Below are 25380 nucleotides of genomic sequence, written 5' to 3'. Positions count from 1 at the left end.
GAATATTCTTGCAGCAGACAACTCAAGGTTGATCAATTTTTGCCATATCGATTTTAACTTCATGCAGGATCTCTCAGTCTCTATACAATTAACATTTTAGTCTGGGTAATTTTTTTTGTTGTGGGGGAGGAGGTCCTGTGCTTTGTAGGATATTCAGGATTATCCCTGGGCTCTGTCTGCCAGATACCGGTAGCAAACCTCTTCTCTCCCCCAAGTTGTATTAAGACTGTTTCCAGGCATTGCCCAATGTCCCCTTGGGGGCACAATTGTCCCTCCTCCAAACACACCACTGGCTTCATGTTACTTTCTCAGAGAAGCCTTTGCTCATCTTTCAACCAAAGGTAGCCCCTGAGTCACGATCCCCACCATCTACTCCCCATTATCTACCATAAAGCACTATAACCCCTCATCTTTTCTTTGTCACTGACTTACCTGGTTATTATCTATCTTCCCCAATGCAGTGTGAGTGCCTTGAAAGCAGAAACCATGATTGGATTATCTATAATAAGGATGTAATAAACACATACTTGCATATATACATACATATTGGCTGAACAAATGGGTTGATGAAGACATGTACGCAGTGTCCAAACAGCAGTTTAGTTTTAGGAACCCTGCCTCCAAACATGATTTTATGTTAGTAATTTAAAGATTAAATTTTATACTACACCCATCTGTCAAATATGTGTGCTTCCTGTGCACCAGACATTATTCTAGTTGTTTTACAATACAGTGGTCAACAGGGAAGAAGAAACTTACGTTAATTCTAAAGTCATTTGCCAGGCATTTTAAGGCTGCAAGGTGGGGAGAAAGAATATTTTTGATAATGTATACTTGTTGCCAGTATTGTGTGGGAAGAATGAACCCTCTCTCTTTAGACCTTAGTTGTATATTTCTTCTAAGTCCTTCACCAATCCTAGTTAATTTTTCCTTATAATTATTTTTAAATGTTTCTACAGCTTTTTAAGTAAAAAAAATTTTTTTAATGTTTATTCTTGGGGGGGGGGAGGGGCAGAGAGATACAGAATCTGAAGAAGGCTCCATCCAGGCTCTTAGCTGTCAGCAGAGACCAATGTGGGGCTCCAACTCAGAAGCCGTGAGATGAGAGCATGACCTGAGCCAAAGTCAGACGCTTGATGGATTGAATCACCCAGACATCCCTGTTTCTACAGCTTTTTAAATTTGTATCTGGTAGATCCTCTAGAATTTGTTGTATAGAGTGAAGAATTTAATCTTTTTTTAATAGACAGCCTAAGTTATTAGAATACCATTCATAGGACAGTGCATAATTTTCCCACATATCTTAAATACTACATTCAATATACACAAAATTGCCGAAATTATGAAGCTCTATGTCTTTCAGAACTCTTGTGTTTAATCAATCTATTTAACTTGGTGCCAGTATCACTGCATTTTGTTAAACACGGCTTTATAGTATTATGGCATTTGGTAAAATTTGGTAAAATTTGGTAAAACTTTCCCATCATCCATCTCCCAGTTAAACTTTTTAGTTAAACTAATCTTGTTTTTTTTTTTCTCTTCTGGCTGAATTTTAGAATCAGCTTGTCAAATTTTATTTGAAAAATTTGTTAGTATTGTATTTCTTTCATAATCAAAAATATAGTGTTCATATAAATGGTAACAAAACTGTTAAAAATTAAAATATATAATAACATTCAGTATTGCAAAATGCTATTGGATCTCATAAACTGAAACACGACTTGTGGCAACTTGGACTGTGTCCACTTGTGCAACACTTTTGGAAATCAGTTTTGTATTGAACAAAAATACGTGTATGTTTTGATTCAGTAACCCTTGGTATGTTTCTTTAGGAAAAAAAAATTTGAAAAGGATAAATATGTACATAAATACTCACAGGGATATTATTATAATAGGCAAAAGACGTGGAAAGAACTTTAATATCCCATGGCAGAAAAAAGGTAGAGTAAGAGGCATCAGCAAACTTTTTCTTCAATGGCAAGTTAGTAACCCTGTTAGATTGCAGGCCGCATTGGCTGTGTAGCAAACATGCAACTTTTCTGTTGTACTACAAAAGAAGCTGTAGACAATTTAGAAACAAGTGGGTGTGGCTATGTTCCAAAAAAAAATTATTTATGAAAACAGGTAGATTGGCTTATGGGCTGTAGTTCAACAATTTCTGTTACAGAACCAAAACAGTGCATAAGAAGCTAGCAGCAGGTGTATCTTGAGAATATCTTGTGATAGAGGATGTATGAGAAGAAGCAGAGTAAAAATGTATCCACATTGTGACTGCAATTATGAGCAAATTGTAGAGAAGAAGAGCTAGTGAGGGACTCAGGAGGCTATAAAGCTTCTCAGTTATAACCCAATTAGGTTTAGGGAGTTTTGTTTTAATTTTCTATTTGTTCCTTGTATCAAACAGTATTGTGCAGTCTTTATAAAAATATCAATATCTCCTTCTGTACTATTTGTTTCTTTCGGTATTTGTGTTTCCCCATTTATTTCTTGTCTGGACTGCTCTTTGATATTTAGTAATTTAAGCTCTGCACTTAATGGCATATCTTACATTTCTGTCTCTTACTTTCTTTTACTTCCAGTCTGCTTACACTATAAATCGATTCACAAATCTGGCCCTCTACTTGTAAAGACCGCCAAAAGTAAGAAAAATCATAAATGATTTGATATGTGCTAAGAATTTTCAAAAGTTAAGATTTTCCTAAGTCATTTTCTGATATCCCTGAAAACACTGAAATATATTTAGTTCTAAATCAATATTGAACTCTTTGTCAATCATGCAAAAATGTACAAAATATCTACAGTTTGACAGGGAAGAAAATTCACATCATAATTGGAATTCTTATTATAAACGTTGAGCAGGGTGCCTGGGTGGCTCAGTCAGTCAGGTGTCCAACTCTTGACCCACTCAGGGCATGATCTCACGGTTCATGAGATCGAGCCCCACATCAAGCTCTGCCCTGACAGTGCAGACCCTGCTTGGGATTCTCTCTCTCTCCATCTCTCTCTACCCCTCCCCTGCTCACACTTTCTCTCTGTCTCAAAATAAATGAACACTAAAAAAATAATAAAAAAAAAAAGAGCAATTCAGGAAACTAGAAACCTGTGCATAATTATATATAGCCTGGATTAGCAAAACCTTAGAAAACTTAAAACTAATCTGAGAACGGATTGTTTGATTACTTTCTGTCCTTAACGGACCTGAGCTGTCACTTGGGGGAAGTGCTAAAAGTGCTACTGTTATATTGTAAGCAAACTGCTGTCATCCTCCCTTTATCAAACAAGTCTAAGTTAAACATTATATTAATGGACCATAACCACCATAAACTGGCTGAAAATGACTAAGAGTCTGGGGGGGATGGACCAGGAGGTCACTGTTTGGAATGCCAAAGGTTCATAAATGTATAATGAACACTATGCAATATACATTTATTATAATTATTCATTGCATTTCACCTGCATAGTGGTGATCTGACGTTAAGCACGTGAACTTTTTAGAGGTATAAGCACACTTTTATAAATAAAAGAGTTCATATCTCTGGTCCTTTTATCAGTCTATATTTCATTACTTTTTGTGAATATGTGCCTAGCACAACTAAAAGTCCCTGATGCCTGGCTGTTATGCCATGAAACTCTCAGAGGGGTATGCTAAAGATCTCCAGGAAACACTTAAAGTGGCAGCAGCAACTGAAATAGGAATAAATTTTTGAGGACCATCTGTTGGAAAAACCAAAACATCTGGATAAATGTAGACCCTAAGGCTCCTGAGGTTGGCAAAAACTATTCTATCATGAACAGGTCTTGGATTTAGAGGGGATGATTTCATTTGACTAGAAATAAGAAACTAATATGGGACATATGTGAGCCATACTTCATGTCATTGTTTCACATCTCAGGTGCGGAACATTTGGGGTCACTGTCTCCAACCCCTGTAGTAAGTCTGCACGTTGTGATAGTGGCAATCGGTAGACTTACTTCCCTGGGGGACATTCTGAACATTTTCATATAGTGAATACTTACCTTTTTAGGTGGACATAAATCATTTCTCTAATTTTTTTAATTTTTCCTTTTTAAAAAAAATAGTTTTTCTTTGCTTTTAAGATCAGAATCCAGGCTTTCATAGCCAAAGAAGCATTCACACATTAAACAGTAACTATCTCAACTGTCATACATTACTTAAAAATATATTGGAAGTATTAAAATAGAGAAAAAATACATATATATGCCACTTCAATCTGAGGATAAAAAATATTCCACTAATTTAAGAATATCTGTAGGAAACTAAACACTCTTCAAAATGTTTGATACAATTTAAAATTATGTTTATTCTTTACTTTCTATTCAAATTGAGTGCTTTCTTTGAAAAACATATTCTTATATCTCTTTTTAAAAAAAGTTTGCATGCCTATTTCTAGGTGGTCACAGACGAGTGTTTGCAAATGGAAAATGGATTCCACTAGTTTATGGAAGAGATCCTAAAGAGGAATATTTGAATAACAAAGCTTATTGTTCTGTAACAAACATCCTCTTCTCATTCTTGTTGGACCAAGATCAAGTTTCCATTATTCCCACCTCCCCCCACCCCCCAACATGCTAAAGTATCAGAGTTCAAGGTCACTTGGCATTGTTTTGAGTGAGCTGGTTCACTGCTTCGTGCCTCCCTGATCGCCTACCTCTTTCCAACATAAACGGGCCACTCACTGAGCAAAGCCACTTCTTCTATGCTTCAATCTCAGAAATATGAAGGCAGCAAGTTACAAAGAAGTCAGAAAACATTACCTTGTTACAGAGAACAACTTGACCTGAAAACAAAATAACACAGATGTACTGCCAAACAGAGAAATCAGCAAGCTTGTGGAATGCTCAGTGACAGCCTTAAGCACATCCTTACTGAGTCTTTCAAAGAACAGTCACCTTAATTGGCTGACCCAGAACAGTCCGCCCCTCAGGCTGCAGGTGCTGCAGAAAACCACAGCTCCATTGGAAGGTGCCACTCTGCTATTTGAAATGATTTCAAAAAGGAGATACAGACCATCTTCAGCCATCTTTTCCCAGTCTTTCATCCCACACTGTCCCCTCAAAACACGACTTTAATCACAAGTATCAGAGGAAACACACACCATACATGAGCACAACTTAATCCCTAACATATTTTCTGCCTCTTCTCCTATAAAAATCTGTATTGCCAAAGTAAAAGAGCAAGAAAAAAGATCTTTTACAAATGCTAACTTATGAGTGGAATATTAAAATGCATACATACAAAAACCTTAATGAGTCATCATAATTTGAAGAAAACTAAATTGTTAGAATTTACATTATGACAATACTTAGAAAAATTATATTGCTTATAATAGTTTCAAGGATGTTCTATTTAAAAGAAATGTTATTATGTAGTAAAGGTTTTTTTAATTTTTTAAAAATCTTTTATTTATTTTTGAGAGAGAGACAGCGTGTGAGCAGGGAGGAGCAGAGAGACAGGGAGACACAGAATCCAAAGCAGGCTCCAGGCTCTGAGCTGTCAGCACAGAGCCCGACGCGGGGCTCTAACTCATGAACTGTGAGATCATGACCTGAGCCAAAGTGGGATGCCCAACAGACTGAACCACCCAGGAGCTCCTATGTAGTTAAGATCTTTAAGGCTTTGATCAGATGAGTCACTTTTCAAAGCATGGCAAATAAATGAATATTTTAAAGTGCATAAATGTTTTCAAATTTAAAAAAAATCTTAGCTATAAGCTTGTATTCAATAATCCTATGCTTTTTTCAAGATAATGCGAGGTAAACTATAATTGTAAACTGTATCTGGATTAAGAATAGTTTCTGCTCAATTAGATCCAAAATGATGTTTTATAATCTATAATTACAATTCACAGTTTATAATGTGGTAATTCCTACAAACATTTATTGCAACCTTTAATGACTTCATTATGTTTACATATATTTTGAAGATAAGATGTATTTGCCCAGGTGTGCCTGGGTGGCTCAGTCCAGTTAAATATCAGAGTTCAGCTCAGGTCATGATCTCAGGGTTCATGAGTTCAAGCCCCACATCAGCCTGGAGGCTGCTGTAGATTCTGTGTTTCCCTCTTTCTCTTCCCCTCCCTCGCTTCCCCTCCCCTGCTCACACTCTGTCTCTCTCTCTCTCTCAAAAATAAACATAAAAAAAGGATGCATTTGACTATATGAAAATTTTGTCTCAAAGTAACTAAGGGCATAATTTTTCAGAACAACTCCTAAGATGTGTGAGAGTAACTTGTGTTAAAAAGACATATACACTGTCGATCTAGGAATAATCTGAAATGAGTGAAATTATTAGATATCTCAGAAATCTGGGGGTCTCTGAAGCCAGAACAAAAGACGTGCAACCAGGGCAAAATCAGAGTGGTACCAAAGTCCTACATGATGATGAATGTGCCAAATGGATGGTTAATCACAGATAGTTTCAGCATTCCTGCAATTTATATATAATATCTGATATATATATACATATATATGTATATGATGGTCATATTTTGTTATATTTAAACCTATTACACAACTGTATGATAATGCTTATCAGGAAAGCATGTGGTGGGTGGACAGTTCAGTGTAGTGAATATTACTAGGTGCAATGCATGCAGAATAGAAAGTTTAGAAGAAATATGCTTTAGACATTAGTGTTTCTCAAAATTTACTGTGCATACAAATCATCTAGAGACCCTGAAATGCAGATTTTGATTCAGCCATACTGGGGGTGCCTAAGAATCTGCTTCTTCATAAACTTCTAGGAGATGCCAGAAATTTGCTAGTTTGAAGGCGAAAACTAGAGTAGCAAGAGCTGATATTTAGGGTGTAGCTGAGGCAGTACAAAGTTCTCATGCAAAGACTGGGGTAGAAGTAAAATAAAAAAGTGGCCTGTCTTGATTGGGACTAATATTATAAGATTCCTACCTTGTACAAAGCACTATAAACTGTATATGCATTGTCTCATTTAATATTTCCCTAACCCAATGGATTAAGTGCCAATATTAACTTATTTTTGATTGGAAAGCTTTATAATCATAGAATTAGTATAAAACTGGTACTTAAACACAGGTTTTTCAGGGGTGCCTAGTTGGCTCTGTCTGTTAAGTGTCCAACTTCGGCTCAGGTCATGATCTCACGGTTTGTGAGTTTGAGCCTCACGTCAGGCTCTGTGCTGACAGTTCAGAGCCTGGAGCCTGCTTTGGAATCTGTGACTCTCTCTCTCTCTGCTCCTCCCCTGCTTATGCTCTCTCTGTCTCTGAAAAAATAAATAAACATTAAAAAAATTTAAACACAGGTTTTTCCATTACTAAGCCACAGTTCCTCTTATGTATTTATTTAATGGTATTGTTTCATATAGAAACTTAGAGATGTGATGGAGAAGACAGAGTGGGGATATACTTAGAATTTATATTGGTGTAATTTTGAACTACAAATGCCAAGAAAGCCAAGTAATTCACGGAGTTAATTAAAGTAGAAACCACTATTGTATAGGGTTTAATTTGTCATATGCACTGTTCATCCTTTCTTGATTTAGTATAATGCGTATATCCATTTTGAAGACTATATCACTATAGGACATTTGAAGACAGCATGAGGAGATAGCATTTCAGGTTAAGATGATTTCATGTGCAAAACAGCGAGACTGAAACAGCATGTTGTGGTTGGGGAAATAGAAATAATTTAGTGAGCTAGAACATTCAGTGTGAGAAGAGCCTCTACAAAGAGGCCGGGGAGCAGGGCATGGGTCACATGATGAAGGATCTTTCAGTGGAATTTGGGCTTTCTGACATAGGTAGAATGCCACTGAGGAAAAATGTAAGCACAGATTTGTTATTTTTAAGAGAAGATTGTCAGAGAAGAGGAGGAAGGATTAAAGGGGCACAGAATGAAGGCAAGAATACCCCTTTGGGAATTTTTTCCATAGTCAAGGCAAAGGAAAAATGTTAGTTTTAAGGTGGTTCCCACTGAGGGAGAGATTCAAGAAATATTTAAGATATAATATTATTGAGACTTTGTGAACAAATGGGTTGAGAGAAGTGATAAAAATAGTTAATTTAGATTATAATTTGAACGTTCAATCACTGTGTTTCAAAGGCATTTTGCTGGCCATCATTCAATGACCTTTGGTGATTGTGGACTTCACCTTGGATGAGTGGACTTTTCTGGACCCCTCTTAAAGAAACTTACACAGAGATATGGTACTGGGGAACTACAAGAACCTGAGTACAATGGGTTATCAACTCTTTATATGCAGTCTGATGTCATGGTTGGAACAAGAGTGGAGGACAGTAGAGAGAGGTAGTCTTCACGGTTCTTGAGGTGATTTGAGATTTTGTTTCATGATGTGGCATTTCTTGCTGTGAACTTGCCTCCTTGAACTGCTTTTTCTGCATCCAAAATTTCTGGTATGTTGTATTTCCATTTTCATTTGTCTCAAAGGATTTTTTTTCCTCTTGACTTCTTTTTTGATCCATTAATTGCTTAGTAAAAACATATTGTTTAATAAAAAAAAAGATATCACTCAACCATCACAGCATGAAGGGGTGCTTCAAGATGATAACTCTATATAGCATTAGACAATATTGATATTGCCAGAATAATAAGAAACTTCTCACTTAATAGAAAGGGGATGTTTGGCATACTAGAGGCAGGGAGAGGCACATATTAATTGTCTTGAACTTCCACCCCACTGCTCTGAGTTCTATTGTGCATCTCTACAAGCAGTGGATTCCTCAGCTACTCTGTCATGATACTTGCCCTGGCACCCAATACTGGCCACAGCAGAGCTGTTAGCTGTTCAGTCTGTGTAAACTGAGGTCTTCTGAAAAACAGACACCAAGAAGGGACTAGACATGCAAGAGAATTATTGGAGGGAACAGGTGAAGAATAAAATGGAAGAAGCAGCTGTAGGCAGAGAAAGCCTTTTTAAAGCAGTGTGGGTCTGTGAGAGGAAACGATGAAGGACATTTTAGCTGGGTATACTCTTTCAATGGCAGTAGTATGCTAATACATGTTCTAGTGAACTTTCAGGCAGGGCAATCGGGAGCCTTTTGAGCCAAAGTTGCCCATTGGAGAAGTCCCATGACTCATAGAAATGAGCTTGCATTAGTGTCACTGTTGTGCTTGGTCACTGATTGGGATTGACTGGGAGTTGCCCAGGGGAATAGGGTAGATCCTGAGGATTGGCACATGGACTGTCAATCAACTATGCTCTGCAGCAGATATGAGTGGTTTGTTCCCATGGCTGCCAGATCTGTGTGTGTGTGTGTGTGTGTGTGTGTGTGTGTGTGGTATTTAAAATGTGATAAATGTGATTTTTCAAATTAGTGGAGAAAGAATAATCTATTTAGTAAATGGCACTGAAAAAATTGGTTAGGATGCTCCTATCAGGAGCAAGCTGGCCATATTTTTGATTGGAGCCCTACTATCTAGAAATATACCTGGCATACCATCGTTGCTCAAGACAGTTTTTAAAATTATGTTGAACAGTCTATCCTTAAATAAAGTTAGATCCCTACTTCCTACCTTTTAGTAAAATTAATTCAGATGATTTAAGTAATTGGTCATAAAACCAAAAGCATTGAAGAAAGCAGAGGAAATTGCATTTATAAATTTATCAGAGGAATAGTCATCTTAGGTGAAAAAAATAGTACAGAAAAGTTGATACATTTGGTTATGTTTAAATTTAAAGTTTATTTCTAAATTATTAAAAGAATGGTAACAAACTAACATATCACTGACAGAGGATTAATATACAAACATTTTAATACCTATGTATCAGTAAGAAACAGAAAAAGAACTGTCAATGATCATTAAACAAATGCCCAATAATCATAAATGATGGTTTTTGAATGTTTATTTATTTTGAGAGAGAGAGAGAGAGAGAGAGAGAGAGAGAGAGAGAGAGAGAGAGAGAATGAACACAAGCTGGGGAAGGGTAGAGAGAGAAGAAGAGAGAATCCCAAGCCGGCTCTGCACTCTCAGCACAGAACCTGAGCCGGGGCTCAGTCTCATGAAATGTGACATGATGACCTGAGCCAAAATCAAGAAGCAGACATTCAACTGACTGAGCCACCCAGGCATCCCATGAATGATGTTTAATAGCTGGTAATCTGGGAAATGGAAATTGAGATAACAAGATAAATTAGATTTATAAAAATATAAATAGCTTAATAAAGTGACACATTGGTAAGGCTGTGGTGAACAGATACTTTCACTGCTAGCACAGCTATATTTTAAATAGCCACTTTGACAATATATTTTTACTATTTTGGCATTCACTTTAAAGTTTATTTGCATGCTCTATTAATGCTCATATAATATATATATATGTATATATATGTATATATATATGTATGTATATATATATGTATATATATATATATATATATATATATATATATATATATATGCCAGTAGTTTAACTTCTAGTTTTCTATTCTAGAGAAATATTTACACATATACCTGTAAAAAAACCCTTTTGTACAAGGATGTTCACTGTATTGGTGCTATCATTTTTAACAGTGAAAAATTGGAAGCAAACTGAATGTCTATAGAAATAACGATGACTGGGGTGCCTGGGTGGCGCAGTCGGTTAAGCGTCCGACTTCAGCCGGGTCACGATCTCGCGGTCCGTGAGTTCGAGCCCCGCGTCGGGCTCTGGGCTGATGGCTCAGAGCCTGGAGCCTGTTTCCGATTCTGTGTCTCCCTCTCTCTCTGCCCCTCGCCCGTTCATGCTCTGTCTCTCTCTGTCCCAAAAATAAATAAACGTTGAAAAAAAAATTAAAAAAAAAAAGAAATAACGATGACTGAAGATATTATTGCATATTTATAGTATGGAGGCACTTACAGCTGTTAAACATATGAATATGTTTACTAAGTAAAACTTAGTAAGTAAGTTTTTTACTAAGTTTACTAAGTAAAAAAGGAAAATTATAAAACAACCAGAAACTGTGATACTGTATTTTAAGAATGCAGTTATGATAATAAGAAGTATTGGTGAGAACGCGGAATATAAAATGGTGCATCCACTTTGCGCTTGTTTTTGTTTTTGCTTTTGTTTTATACTTCTTATTATACTAACATGCCAAGCATACTCCCTCTTATGTATTTTTGTTTCTATTTATTGAGGTATAGTTGACATACAATGCTACATTAGTTTCAGGTATGCAGCATAGTGATTCAAGGTGCATCCACTCTGGAAAATAGTCTGGTCATCCCTCAAAAGATTAAACATAGAGTTACCATTATGACCCAGCAATTCTGCTCCTGGGTGTACAGGCAAGGGAAAAGAAAACATTTGTCCACACAAAAACTTGTACGTGACTGTTCATAGCAGCATTATTCATAATAGGCAAAAGGAAGGAACAACTCACTGCACATCTGTCAACTGATTAATGGATAAGTAAAATGTGTATTCATAAAATGAATAGTAGTCAGTAATAAAACACAATAAAGTACTGATGCATGCTGCAACATGAAGGAACCTTGAAAACTATGCTAAATGAAAGAAGGCAATCACAAAGGATTTCATATTGTACAGTTCTATTTATATGAAATATTCAGAATAGGAAAATCTATAAAGACAGAGAGTAGGTGAGTAGTTGCCTAGTACTCAGGGAGATGTTGGTGGGGTTGAGGATTTGCAAAATAATAGCTAATGGGAACGGGATTTCTTTTTGGAGTAATGTTCTAATATTGGTTGTGGTGATAGACACACAACTCTGCCAATATACACGACCATTGAATTGTACACTTTAAATGAGTGAATTGTATGACAGGTGAATTATATCTCAATAAAATTGCTAGAAATATTATAAGGCAATATTATTTATTTTTGTAAGAGCAAACATATGCACATAAATTAACTGAAAAAGTTCACACACCAAGTTGATAACTGTATTTCTGAGAAGGAAGACAGGAAACTAGCCTTGAAAATAATGTTCTCAAAATTGATTTATATCCTTAATGCTTTCAGCTTTTTCAGGTAGCATGTATTTGTGCACTTAGTATAATTAGCAATTAGTTCTCTAATAGAGGGTTCCCCTACCTCGGACCTATCAAGCTACTTTTATAAAGGGAGGTTCAGATTTCTTTATCCCACCAAATCTTGTGAAAAAAAGAAACAAACATAAAAATGAGGTATGTCTAGAATGTGTTCTTGCCAAGTGCAAAGTGGAAATCCCAAGAGGTGCACTAAAGTGCCACCCAAAATGCCATTTTTCCACTTGATCTAATAATGTAAAGTCACAGCCCACAGATAATGTGTCACACTCACTCTTATTTAGCTCTAGATTCTAGTAGGAGGGCCCTCCTGCTTTATGAGAGATCTAAGAGTTGCTTCCATGACATCTGGCTTACTTTGTTTTTTTCCTTCACCTTCCCCAAATCTTACCAGTCCCACCCAAAACCCATACCAGTTGGCAGCTAGAATCTCTACTCCTATGTTGAATTAGTAAGAATGAAACAAAGATATCAATTTGAACTCATTTTGATGTGTGAAAGATACGCTACTGAATGTGAGATATTTCTGAAACATCTAAAACTTTAAATAACAGAATTTTAGTGGGAAAAATCTGGAAGAACACAAACTACTCGGCTACAGCTGCAAAGTAAAAATTTACTTCTGTAAATCCCTAAGTTTCAGTTTAATGAAAATATATTAAGGTTATACTGGGCATTTTTTCCAGAGCTTACAGAATGCCAGAGTAGCACTTCAAATATTTTCCTTCTCCTCTAAGTACAGTAGAATTTAATTCACAACATCTTGAATTTCCAAATTAAAATCACCTTTAATTAAAGAATTTCAGCCAGCCATAGAAACAAAAAGTGCTATATTTTCTAAACATAAGTGATTATAATATTTATTAAAGCTGTATCTGTATTTAAATGGAAAAGCCTAAAAAAATAATAAAGCAGGATTCCGTAAGCCAAAAAGCAATTATTTCTCAGGTGTTTCCTGTTAATAAATTAGGATAAACTTAGGGCCAGACTCGTGAAATTATTTCCATTAATTAAAAAAAATCAAAAGTTCAATGTTTATTCTCTTTTCCCAATGTTGAACTGGAAGGCTATATTCCTAACTGGACAAGAGAACATAGTTGCATTTATCCTGAAAGCTGTGAGGTGCCACTTTATTTTTTCAAATGACCAGATGGGAAATTGACATAATATGAAGGACTGAAAAATCTGAAAACACCGATTTTTCAATGAGCAATTAACTATGGACCGCCTATTTTGTATGTATTAATCTGGGAGCCAGGATTGACACACTGCTTATTAACCGCGTCTCCTGCCTCAGGAGATTCTCAATCTAAAATAAATTAAGTAGCATGATTCGGTGGTATCCTGGGAAGACACCTTCTACGTGATATTGTAAACAACTTCAGAGAAGATCCTATCTGTGGAGGTCTCCTGTCGTGAGGAAGTGGGACGGGATCTGGAACTTGGAAGACTGGGGGACACGCAGAGGTGAAGAGGATGAGACAGGATACCGGGCAAGTCAACCAACACAATAAAGGCACAGAGTGCAGAATGAGAGTGCTGTGGCTCACTGAAGAAATAAAAACAAGTCTTCCCTGATGAAAGGGAAGTAAAAAGAAGCAGGACAGGTAGGGTAGGCTCAGGTAATCAATGCCTTAAATCCACCTGCAGTAGCCTCCCCTGACTTTGACTGGAAATAAGATCTTATTGCAGGTTTCAGAGTAAAAGAGACCTTATTAAAGTGGTGGGTCAAGTGCAGCTGGCATTGGTTTTGCAAGCGGGAATCACTCTAAATAACTCTATTGTAGCAATGCATGTAGGTGGAAGCAACATTGGATTAAAAATTCCCTGGGTTGGGGCGCCTGGGTGGCGCAGTCGGTTAAGCGTCCGACTTCAGCCACGTCACGATCTCGCTGTCCGTGAGTTCGAGCCCTGTTTCCGATTCTGTGTCTCCCTCTCTCTCTGCCCCTCCCCCGTTCATGCTCTGTCTCTCTCTGTCCCAAAAATAAATAAACGTTAAAAAAAAAAAAAATTCCCTGGGGCACCTGGGTGGCTCAGTCGGTTAAGCTTCTGACTCTTGATTTGGGCTCAGGTCATGATCTTGCAGTTCTTGAGTTTAAGCCCCACATCCAGCTCTGTGCTGATAGCACGGAGCCTGCTTGGGATTCTCTCTCTCTCCCAAAATAAATAAAATAAACTTAAAAAAAATCCCCCCAAATGTGGGTTTGCTTTCACTATTTACTAATTACATATATCAAAGGAAGGTATGAATTAAAGATAACTTCTTGCCTTCAGTCCCAAGGAAGAATTGACAAATGTGTGGTGGAGAAGATTATGAGTTCACCTTTGAACGTGTTGGGTTTGCTGTTAACACCAGAGAACCCATTTAAAAATATTAGTGCCCCTCCCCCACTCACACTGTCTCCCCAAAATGAATAGATGTTAAAAAAAATTTAAAAAAATATATTAGAAGGTATAGAGAGAAAGCCAGTGATTAGAAGAAAAAGTTCCGGAAATGCAGATTTGAAAGTCCTCAACATAGTTGCAAAGTGATTACATATGAAAGAAGACTAAGATCCAAAAACTGAAGCTGGGAAGTATCAGTGGTTAGAGAGGAGCCAGGAAAAAGAAACAAAGGAGGATTAATCAGGGAAGCAGGAAGACAGACAGCACATTATTTCACAGAAGCCAAAGGAGTAAGATAGTTTAAGAAAGTCATCAATTTCAAAAGCTATGGTATCATGGGCACCTGGCTGGCTCAGTGGGTTGAGCATCCAACTCTTGATTTTGGCTCACGTCATGATCTGAGCCCTGCATCACAGGTTCTGCACTGACAGCAACGGAGCCTGCTTGGTATTCTCTGTCTCCCTCTCTCTCTGCCCCTCGCCCACTTGGACGTGCTCTCTCTCTCTCTCTCTCTCAAAATTAAATATTTATAAAATATATTTTTTAAAAAGCTACAGAATCAGTAAAGAAATTGAGAACAAAGAAATGGCCCTCAGGATTTGCAGGCACGTGCACACACACACACACACACACACACACGTCTTTGGTGACCCAAAAAGAATACACATGGTGAAGTTTTTAAAACTACATACTAATAAAGCACAAAATAACTTACATGAAATTTAACATGTTGTTTCTGTTTCTCTGTGATAGAGACAAGGCTGGCTTATCTGGCATTTGTATTACTCAGTGCCTTGAGACATTTGCAGTGCTATAAAGCTGAGCATTATAATAATAGTCCTAAGATACTTAAAGGTGATTTTATATCAGAAAAAGTCAATGGGCTATATAGCTTTCTACACAATTTCTGCTTTGCCAAGTTAAAGGTGCAGGTGACAGAAAGACATGCCTGATGACATGACAAATTCTGCATCTTAAATCTTGGGGCTCATCTGTAAATAGTCAAAAGTAAATAGCAAAACTCTACAAATATTGAGATCAACTACACTGTTCTTGATTCCGTGTATTTCCCTGTATTGTCATTCATTTTGTCAAATAAGCCCTCTATATTAAAGAGGCTACTTAATTTTAAAGTTTATTTATTTTGAGAGAGAGGAAAAATGAGTGGGAGAGGGGCAGAAAGAGAGAGAGAGAGAGAGAGAGAGAGAGAGAGAGAGAGAGAGAGACTGAGAAAATCCCAAGCAGGCTCTGTGCTATCAGCTCAGAGCCCAACACAGAGCTCGATCCCATGAACCTGAGATCATGACCTGAACAGAAACCAAGAGTCAGATGCTTAAACAACTAAGCCACCCAGGTGCCCCTAAAGAGGCCACCTGGTGCTACTTGACCAAAACACAGCACCCTGGGGAGTTAATTGCTTAGAAAGAGGTGGAGAGTAAGTCTGAAACTTGTGACTATTAATTACAGAGTGATTGTCCCTGGCCTGTCATTTTTTTTTTCTATTTTTCCTGAAAAAACTATACTGCTTTATCTCCAACACCGCAGGAATATCGTTATAGTTAGAAATGAAATTAGTAATATTCTTGCAAAATGGCTTTCTCTTGCCATAATAAAAATGTTTTATTCTCTTTTAAGCAAGAAAATAGTCTTGTGACAGAAAGGATTGTCTTGGGAGCAAACCCGGCTTCTTTCATACCAGCTTCCCCAAACCACCTCAGCTGAGTTCCTTAACCACACCAGTCTGATTTTTCTGTCTTTCAAATAAAAATAATGATGGTAGCCCTATTTACCTCCTGGGATTTTTATGGAAAAAAATAAGTAATTAATGTAAAAATCTTTGACACAGTAAAAGGTATTAGCTCTTAGAGATTCAATCAATCGTTTTCATGCTAATTATAATTATTGCTTACAAGTATTAAAATGTAATCCACACACAGCTTGGTGAAAACAGTTTTCACACAACTGAAGCCTGAGTCCAATTCATCATTAAAATGATGAATTTTCGCAGAAACTGCATGGTCCCAACATTCTAGTTCCCTCTTGTTAAGTGGATTGTTGCATTTAAAAGGCTGAAAGAAAAATGTGTCTTTCCCCCTGCCTTTACTTCTTTTTTCCTTCTTTTGGGCTTGATCACCTTTATCACAGGCTTCTCTTCTGAACTTTCTTTCTTGCCATAGCTGCATTAGCATGTTTATATTAGCTGTCAGAGTGGAGTAAGCCCCAAAGCCACAGGCAGCCTGGCCAGCTCAAGGGGGCCGTGGCAGGGTCCCACAGAAGGTTTTTATTGTGGCAAGAGCAACTGTTCACCATCACACTTCAAGACTCCCCGCAACCAGAGGGTTTGTTTTGTGTCTGTACGCACTCTGGGCACTTTCCTTATTACGTGAAGCATTACTCACCAATGTATCCAGCCCATTAACACGTGACTGCTGTCCATAGTTGACATCTGACTGCTGTCCACAGGGCAAAGCTGCATCCTCCCGAGGAGCAGGCAGGAGGTTAGACAAAGACTATAGGGAGTTCTAGGCTCAACAGATCCTCTTAATTAGCTTCTAATTAACCATTATGAATAAAAATCTCATTCTGATCCACATTTACTAAGCAGTCTGCCTGAGTAGGTCTGGCTTTGCAATGGGCAGCTACTGCTGTATTTCTGGACCCCGAGTTGTTCTCTCCCACAGCCCTGCCTTTTAAAAAACAACCCTGGGATATTTCAGAGAACAACTCCTTAATTATCTTCCTTCTTCCTGGCTATTCTTTCTGTAGGAATCCTTCAAAATATTCATATGGTTATTGCTATATATGCTCATGGGATGCATCTTTTATTTTTTTTTAATTTTTTTTTCAACGTTTATTTATTTTTGGGACAGAGAGACACAGAGCATGAACGGGGGAGGGGCAGAGAGAGAGAGGGAGACACAGAATCGGAAACAGGCTCCAGGCTCTGAGCCATCAGCCCAGAGCCCAACGCGGGGCTCGAACTCCCGGACCGTGAGATCGTGACCTGGCTGAAGTCGGACGCTTAACCGACTGCGCCACCCAGGCGCCCCTGGGATGCATCTTTTAAATGTATTTTTGGTACACCACATTATGCTTTACTTACACCCTAAATCAGGTCAAAACAGTTTTTATTTTTTTTTAAAGTTTAGTTGGCCTCTCATAAATCCTCATTCATTTTTTCTTCTGTTTCAGTGTTTCCAAGCAGTTATTAGAGATAGCAATTACTAAAATCCAGAGTATCTGAACAGAAACCTCAGAAGAACCCATTGCTGTGTTGTTTTAATTTTCAAAGCCTGGAAGCATCCAAAGTATTTTATCATTGCCACATATGTCGACATCTTCTATCAATTTACTTCAAGGAAATGCTAATTAAAATTTTGAAAACATAACTGCCTAACAATCATTGAATCTTCTGTTGACCTATTGCCCAGGCCAGGGATTGCTCTCATCTCCTATAGGCCACCTTTTATGTCCACGAGACATGACCCTTTCCACAATATGGAGACTTGCTTGTTCAAAGCCAAGAAGAGCAGCTCCTTGGCCTGTGGCTACTCCTTTGAGCCTTTTAAAAAGAGCTTTCCTGGGGGCACCTGGGTGGCTCAGTCGGTTGAGCATCCGACTTCCGCTCAGGTCATGATCTCGTGGTTCGTGAGTTCGAGCCCCACCTCAGGCTCTGTGCTGACAGCCCAGAGTCTGGAGCCTGCTATGGATTCTGTGTCTCACTCTTTCTGCCCCTCCCCCACTCATGCTCTGTCTCTCTCTCTCTCTCTCTCAATAAATAAATAAATAAATAAATAAATAAATAAATAAATAAAATAGCTTTCCTGATTAGGTGAGGCCCACCCAGGATTATCTTTCTTTTGATTATGTTAACATCACCTGATTACAGACTTAACTATACCTGCATATCCCTTCACCTTTCCCTGCCATGTTACATAATCTAATCCCAGAAATGATAGCCATCATCTTCATGTGTACTGCCCACAACCAAGTGGAGGAAATTATACCGGAAGTGACTGTCGGCAGGATCTTAGGGCCATCTTAGCATTCTGCCTGATATAATTCTGCAATTTTCATAACTCAGACAACACTGACATTGCTGATGATACTGTTGTTCTTTTACTGGAGTCAACTTAACAATCACCTCACTTCTTTGGGGCACTGCAGGGAAATATAACCTGAAACTTTTGTTGATGACATCTAATAGACATGATTATAAGAGATGATATTCCTAAAGATTGTCTGATTGCTCTAGATGTTCTGAATGTTATTCTGGGAGGGAGCCAGACCTACAAGGAGTTGAATCACATGTGGTAGATTGTTTGGTCCCTCAAAGATTAGAATTTACTAATCTTGGCTTTCCTATTCCCTCTCCACTTACATTTCAACTTAGAATAAACATCTCTAAGAATCTCATCATCATATTTACAATATGGTTGATGCTCACTATATTACATCGTCTCATTTTATGAAAGAAATTTCCCTCAGGTTTCAGTAGAAGGATTAACCATAGGTACTCAGGGAAATTAGTTTTTATTTTATGGATGTTGATGCATATAACAGATCAAGATTCCAGTTTTATCTTTGCTACAATGAAGCATAAAATCAAATATATGACATACCCCTATGGACTATACAAGGCATTTTGGATAAATCTTTATCCAAATTTTAATTTAATTTTCTTACCTGTGTTTTCTTTTTTAACTGTAACTTCTTCGCTTCTTTCTTTTTAATCTTGTGGGTTCCACAGATAAAGTACCTTAAATCCTTCCTGAAATGAATCAGCTAATATTTTTTGAATGTTGTAAATTGAGTAGTTTTAAATATGCTAGTAGGAACCTAAAATATACTCTTTTAGTTATCCCACCTCTCAAAAAGACTAGCTAATGGGTGTGCAAGGCAGTTAGGAATGGACATTAAAAAGGATTAGAAGCATGTTAAAGGTAAGACAGAAGTGAGCATATATAGTAACTATTATAACATACAGCAATATAGCACTTTATAGTATAAATGCTCCTTCTTTTGTATAAACCACATATCATTAGGCATTTCCTATGGTACAGATTAAATCATATTAATATTAAATTTTTAAATGTTTATTTATTATTTTTGAGAGGCAGAGAGACAGAATGTGAGTGGGGAACGGGCAGAGAGAGAGGGAGAGACACAGAATCCAAAGCAGGTTCCAGGCTCCAAGCTGTCAGCACAGAGCCTGACGCGGGGCTCGAACTCACGAGCCATGAGATCATGACCTGAGCCAAAGTCAGACATGTAACCAACTGAGCCACCCAGACACCACTAAACCATATTAATATTAAATCATATTAATCTCCCAACCACAGGCTCCTCATCTAGTGCCCATTCACTCGTGCAATGCCTTAATTCCATTTATAGTGTACCCTCCAACTATCCTTTCGAGTTCTCCAAAGGATGCCTCACCCTCAACCCAGACTGTCAGCTGCAGTTGCCATATGACATGTATCTTTATGTTTTTCCACTTCTGATCTGGATCCTATTCCTCAACACCTGCTATGCACAGTCTCTTGAAAGAATGACAGTATTTGCCCTGGTGAAGGTGCTTCTTACGAGACTTGGAATATCTGTACAATGATTTCTACCAGTCCTCCCAGTCTGCTGGTGATGGTTAATTTTATGTGTCAGCTTGATGGAGCCACAGATATTTAGTTAAACATTATTTCTGGCTGTGTCTGTGGAGGTATTTCCAGATGAGACTAGCATTTGAATGGATAGATTAAGTAAAGTAGATCGCCCTTCCCAATGGAACTGGGCATCAACCAAGCCATTAAAGGCCTGAATTAAACACAAAAAATGGAAGAAGGGAGAGAATTTTCACTAACTTTATGAGCTGAGACATCAGTCTTCTCCTGCCCTCAGACTGGAACTTATACAAGGACAAATGATAGTTCAGATACAGACCAGAACTTAAACCACTGATTCTTCTGGTTCTTAGGTCTTTGGACTCAGACTAGAGCTATACCACTAGTTTTTCTAGAAAAAAATTTATAATGTTTATTTATTTTTGAAAGAGAGAGAGACAGAGTGTGAGCGAGGGAGGGGCAGAGAGAGAGGGAGACACAGAATCTGAGGCAGGATGAAGGTTCTGAGCAGTCAGTGCAGAGCCCGACCCGGGGCTCGAATCCGCAAACTGTGAGATCATGACCTGAGTCGAAGTCTGATGCTCAACTGACTGAGCCACCCAGACTCAGTCACCCGACTCAGATCATGACCTGAGTCGAAGTCTGATGCTCAACTGACTGAGCCACCCAGGCACCCCACCCCTGGCTTTTCTAGATCTCAGCCTCAGCATCCATAATCATATGAGCTAATTCCTTATAATAAATTATATAATTTATATATAGTTGTCATTGATCACTGTCTTTTCCAAAGACACAGTTATTCTGGTAAATAGACACAGATCCCTTTGGGAAAGCATTAAAAAGGAGAGTCAAAGTATACACTTACAATATTATAACAGAGTTCAAACTCAAAATTTTCTATCCCTCTCTGGGGTCAGAGGACCAGTAGATATTTGAACTAACCCACGTCTGGAAGTTGGGTGAAGAAATATTATAAATTTTGGTGACTTAGGTAAGGCCTCCACTCACTAAGTCTAGGGTTTATTCAGTTCTTTGTTCATTTCAGGGGCCCAATGATCAATATACCACCACAAAGTACCTTATGGATAGTACCATTCTGATCCCTTTGCTGACACTGCTGCTTTTTGGAGTCACTGTGACTCAACCTAACAGGTATGTTCCATTCCTTATCTTCTGACACCCTGGAATCTAGTATCACAATGTATCAAGGAGCCCTTTTCAAGTGCAGTATCACACACAAGCATCACTTTCTTCCAGAGTGCAGCCCCTAGCATCACCTTTAAGAGATGTTGGGACTACACTCCCTGGGATATTTCTCAAAACCTTGGAGTAGTGAATACATGCTGGCCCCTCAAGAGAGGATGGTTAGGGAGCAGTTGAGCAGTCTGCTGTGTTCACTCCTCTCCAACATTTACTAATCTGTGAGCCTCTACATTCTTTTCCTCTACATTATACTGAAGAATTTGAGCTCAGGGTAAAGTTAACCAAACTGGGAGGGGAAAAAATGGAAAGAAAAGGAAAAAAAGAATCACACCCAACTGCTCTAGCTAGCATGGTGACCAACTTGGTGACTGAATCTGTATTGATTAGTTCAACCTGTTCTAAAATTATTCCTTTCCCTCTCATATCTAGAATTTTCATATTCCATTCTTACACGTACTCTCCGCATCTGTATCCATATAAATTATATAAATTATCAAAATCTTATCATCCCAGGGGCTTTGTTTGTAGGTTCCCTGCTCAAATATTCTTTTTTTCTTTCTTTTTTTTTTTTTTTTAAATTTTTTTTTCAACGTTTATTTATTTTTGGGACAGAGAGAGACAGAGCATGAACGGGGGAGGGGCAGAGAGAGAGAGGGAGACACAGAATCGGAAACAGGCTCCAGGCTCTGAGCCATCAGCCCAGAGCCTGACGCGGGGCTCGAACTCACAGACCGCGAGATCGTGACCTGGCTGAAGTCGGACGCTTAACCGACTGCGCCACCCAGGCGCCCCTCAAATATTCTTGATTCTAGTTCTGATTATAGGTCTGGAGCAATGTGAGGTGACATGAGAACCTGGCATGATCCTTCCACCTAGGGAAGTCAGCATCTTAGAGTTAAGACCTATTTACAGGAAAGGAGCCAACTTCACCGTCCACGGGAGGCTGTTTTCCTTCTGTATGTTCCTATTCCAATTTTCAGAATTCCAGTTTTCCTCAGGTCAAAGGCTTGGTGAACTCAAGCTAGCATGATAATCTGGCAAACTTTCTAATCAAATTTCAGTTCGGTTTGGGCAGTTGCAGCCCTGAGGACACTGGACAAAGGATAGACTTTTAGTATGTTTGTATGAAAATCCAGCCATTTGGACTTAAGCTAAGATTTGAAGATTTTTGTCAATCATTTTCTTTAAGCCATGCATGTGATTAGAACCTACTGACAACTACCAGTATTCCTTCCAAGGAATCATTGCAAGATTTCTCCCCTCTAATTATATCCATCATTAAGGACTCAAAATAAACATGTATAAGCTATTTTACGTGGACAAATTGTTTGAAAATAGCTCAAAAATTGTTTCTTATCTTCAGCCCAATGAGATGAGAGCCCATTTAATGAAGGCATTTGGAGAGAAGGACTTGAGCAAGAAATAAATAGGTAATAGTAGTTTTTTCAGCTCTATGATAAATATGGAACTTTTATTTCCCTTGGTAAATAGTGCTATCTATTTACAGTTATATATATAAAGCTATCTACTAATTAGACAGATGATAGATGATAGATGATAGATAGATATAAGTATATACTTATGTAAGTACATTGACACATCATTATCATCTAAAGTCTGTCGTTTACCTTAGGGTTCACTGTAGATATTGTAGGTTCCATGGATTTGGACAAATGTATAATGACACATACCCATTATTTTAATATTTTCACTGACCTGAAAAATCCTCTGTGCTCTGCCTATTCATCTCTCTCCCTCCTTCGCTCCACCCCTGTCAACCACTGATCTTTTTATTGTCTTCATAGCTTTGCCTTCCCAGGACGTCATATAATTGGAACTATATAGTGTGTAGCGTTTTCATACTGGCTTCTTTTACTTAATAATATGCATTTAAGGTTTCTTCATGTCTTCTTGTGGCTTGATAACTCATTCCCTTTAGTGCTGGACATACCATTCCCATTGTCTGAATATACCACAGTTCATGTATCCATTCACCTACTAAAGGACATCTTGGTTGCTTTCAAGTTTGGACAATTATGCATAAACCTGCTATAGACATCTGAGTGCAGGTTTTTGTGTGAACATGTTTTCAATTCCTTTGGATAAATACCAAAGAGCACAATTGCTGGATTGTAAGAACCCCAAAATGTCTCCCAAAGTGGCTGTACCATTTTGCATTCTTACCAGCAATAAGTGAGAATTTCTGTTGCTCACATTCTTGCTAACATTTGGTGGTTTCAGTGTTCTGGATTTTGGTCATTTTACTAGGTGTGTAAATATGTGTATTTTTTCATACTCTTTTCTGATCCTTTAATTATCTCACACAGAAAACCTTATTTACATATGTATATGTACATCCACATGTACATACATATGTATAAACATATATGGAAATTCACTGGTTTATGAGAATTCATTAATGTGTTAAATAAAATTTAATCTTTGTAAAAATATTTTTTACTTATTTTGAGAGAGACAGACACAGCGTAAGCAGGGGAGGGGCAGATGGAGAAAGAGAGAGAGAATCCCAAGCAGGCTCTGCATTGCCAGTACAGATCCAGTGCAAGGCTCGAACTCACAAAACTGTGAGATCACGACCTGAGCCAAAACCGAGAGTCAGATGCTCAACCAAATGTGCCACCCAGGCACCCCAATAAAAATGTATTCTTAATTCAAATAGTAGTTTTTTACATTAGTTTACTAGGTGCTACAAAAAGAAAGTAAGGAAGATGAAAAAGAAATACCCAACATCCAATAAATACAAGGTAGTGTGTGAGAGGATGTTATCAGGAGTTACCTGCATGAAGTTAGTTGACAATCATATTAAAACACAGTAAGTGGCTAAGTGTCAAAAACCATACTGACACCAGTTAGAGAGAAATGTGAGACCAGAAGTTAAGTGGTATTTCTTTGGGACATCAGGAGTTGAGATAAGAGTTAAAGGAAGGAGTGGCTTTATTAATTTGTTAAGAACCTTAAATTCACAAAATAGTGCTTGCTTCGGCAGCACATATACTTAAATTCACAAGATAAATTCATCAGAGAAATCCAAGTATATTTAATACCATTATTCTAATAAAGATTAAAAGAAGAAATTCAAGTTTATGCCAGTGCTATTGTTTAGTCTGTCAACTAACCTTCTTCCACACCTACATGTGACTAATTTAAGTGGTATTAGGACTTGTGGCTAATTTTTGAGCTCCAATAGACTAGAAACTTCATCTCTGATGTGCATAAAAGAATAAGCCCAGGGGAATTTGGCAACATGCTCTTTGCACAGTACACATTGATAGATATTTGATTGATTGGGCTAAGAACTATATATTAGCAATAAAGTATATTTAAAGTACAAAGTGCTTAGTTTTAAAATACTTTTAAGCACTGTATTATTGGAATGTGAAAAGTAATTATTAGACTGACACCAGAGAACTTTCAATGTAATTTCAGGCTAAAAATGCTTAAGAAAAGTGAAATATGTTGATTCATTAGCTACAGGATTCTGAAGTTTGACATTATATGAGGGGGTGTGATCATATCGATTTTGGTATCCACCAGTGTTCATGACTCTGTGACTCATGCACATAGAACTCATACGCTCCATAGATAATAATCAGCTCGTTTAAACATGCTTTCAAATGCTTTATTAAATTTTTTTAAATGTTTATTTATTTTTGAGAGACAGAGCACAAGCAGGGGAGGGGCAGAGAGAGAGAGAGAGAAACAGAATCTGAAGCAGGCTCCAGGCTCTGAACTGTCAGCACAGAGCCCGACGCAGGGCTTGAACGCATGAACCACGAGATCATGACCTGAGCTGAAGTTGGACGCTTAACCAATTGAGCCACCCAGGTGCCCCATCAAATGCTTTCAAAGTCATTGAACATTGCTTGGTCAATCCTGTCCATTTAGCAATCTTCAGATACGCCATTACATACATGACTCTAAGTAGAATACATTTTAAGACTGTGACTATATAGCAGAACTATATAGGTTTTGATGAACATATTATGGCATGACTTTGAAAGTATACACTCTTGAACTGAGTCTCAATTCTTTTCAGTGTGGTTTGTATAGACAATCTACATCCAGCTTCACCGAAAACCTTTGCTCCAAATATGCCAGTGAAAGATTACGCATGGAATTGAGATGTATGAAAAATTATCTGGTACAT

At 37.8% G+C, this 25380-nt stretch overlaps 1 long non-coding RNA gene across 7 annotated transcripts in view; it reads right to left on the bottom strand.

The window, feature by feature from the left end:
* Nucleotides 1-25380, bottom strand: part of LOC111562346 — a 79743-nt gene that overhangs the window by 600 nt on the left and 53763 nt on the right. For all 7 annotated transcript variants that reach the window (XR_006585311.1, XR_006585309.1, XR_006585314.1 and 4 more), the window contains one exon: nt 433-470. This is a non-coding gene — a long non-coding RNA (uncharacterized LOC111562346). The remainder of the gene's footprint in view (nt 1-432; nt 471-25380) is intronic.

This window comes from Felis catus, chromosome A1, assembly GCF_018350175.1.
Source record: "Felis catus isolate Fca126 chromosome A1, F.catus_Fca126_mat1.0, whole genome shotgun sequence".
Classification (NCBI taxonomy): domain Eukaryota; kingdom Metazoa; phylum Chordata; class Mammalia; order Carnivora; family Felidae; genus Felis; species Felis catus.
This window is presented reverse-complemented; position numbering and strand designations above follow the sequence as displayed.